Raw genomic sequence first — 1,543 nt, forward strand, 5'->3', positions numbered from 1 at the left:
TGATGCTCAGCACTGAAACAGAAAAGCATATGACATAAAACTGGAGCTGTTCACAGCTGCTAATGACCCAGAAGTTATCAAAATGTAGTGACCACAAAGAGAAGAACTTGTGTCCCCAGGCTGACCTCCCATATGCAGGTGCAGCCCCAGATGTTCAGGGGTCCTGGATATCTGGGCCTCACAGTCTCCCTCAAGGGGACAGAAGAAGGAACCTGCTCTGATGGCTCCACTGGCAGCATCCCCTGATGGAATTGGGGGCAGCCTCTCACATGTTCCTGGTGTCCTGGTGATTCTTGGGCACAGCCATGTATCTCAGCTTCTTCATGATGGGAGAGGGCATGGTGTGTAGCCCAGCAGCTGCGGATCCCCTAGACCCTCCAGGACAGCCCAGCAGCTGCAGGTATCACAGGTCCTCTAAGGGACAGCCCAGCAGCTGTGGGTACCACAGGTCCTCCAGGGCACAGCCCAGGCACTGCACGTCCCACGGGTCTTCTGGGGATAGCATCTTGGTGAGCTTGTGGTCCAGCAGGTACCTGCTCAGGTGGCTCATGTCATGCCACATGGCCTCCATCCCATTGGCCAGGTTGACCCCCAGCACATGGCGACAGTCCAAGGTCAGTCAGTGAATCTCTACCACCAATACCCCAAAAAAGGGCCCCAGGTAGTTATTGAATGTTGCCCTGATCCCTGGGGATGTGGGCCTGGGACTACGGCTGGCACTCGTAGCTAAAGCCCTTACAGGCTGCCCAGTAGAAGCTGGGGTACAGGGTGCCAAAGAAGGGGGACAGTATCTCTACACCCGTGTGATCACAGAACTTCAGGTCTACGCCTGCACACCAAGTCGTCCACCTCGCGGAGGAAGTGCTGCTCGCAGAAGCAGCTGACCTTCACCATGTGCCTCATGGACACATCCTGCCAGTGCGTGGCATCATAGACCTGGAGGACCACCACCCTCCAGCCCTCCCTGGGGGAGGAGGGGCACAAGGGCCCGGCAACCAGCTGGTCGGTGAAGACATAGTGGGTGACCCTGTGTCCCACCATGAGGACCACTATCTTTCAGCCGTCCTAGAGGGGCACATGGGGCTGGTAGCCAGCTGGTCGGTGAAGATGTAGCAGGTGAACGTGTGTTCCACCATGACAGGCTTCTCCAGTGCCTATAAGAACAGGTCCAGGAAGCTACAGGCACAGGGGACAGGTTGTAAGGAGGTTCACTGCCAGAGGCTGGCAGCAGGACCCCAGAGCTGGGGCCTGTGAACATGTACATCTTCCTCAAGGGGGCAGGCTCTGGGCTGTTTTAAGCGACAGTCACTCTCCCAGCCTGTCCTGAGTGAGTCTGCCCATGGGGCCTCCCTGCCTCCTGCTCCCAGAGATGGGGGCCATCAGCACCCCATCTTACAAAGGGGACCCTAAGGCTTAGAAGGTTGGAAACCCATGCAGCCCTACATTTAAGTGGGGGGAAAGCACACACAGACCCAGCAGGCATGAGCCAGGGCATCAGGAGGCAAATTGAGGCTCAGCCAATGGGGAAACAAGCCAGACGTGA

General features: G+C 57.3%; 1 pseudogene; it reads right to left on the reverse strand.

Moving 5' to 3' along the window:
• Positions 1-265: 265 nt before the first annotated feature.
• Positions 266-1,041, reverse strand: LOC122902094 (annotated as a pseudogene).
• Positions 1,042-1,543: the final 502 nt, after the last annotated feature.

The sequence above is a fragment of the Neovison vison genome, chromosome 3 (assembly GCF_020171115.1).
Source record: "Neovison vison isolate M4711 chromosome 3, ASM_NN_V1, whole genome shotgun sequence".
Taxonomy (NCBI): Eukaryota; Metazoa; Chordata; class Mammalia; order Carnivora; family Mustelidae; genus Neogale; species Neogale vison.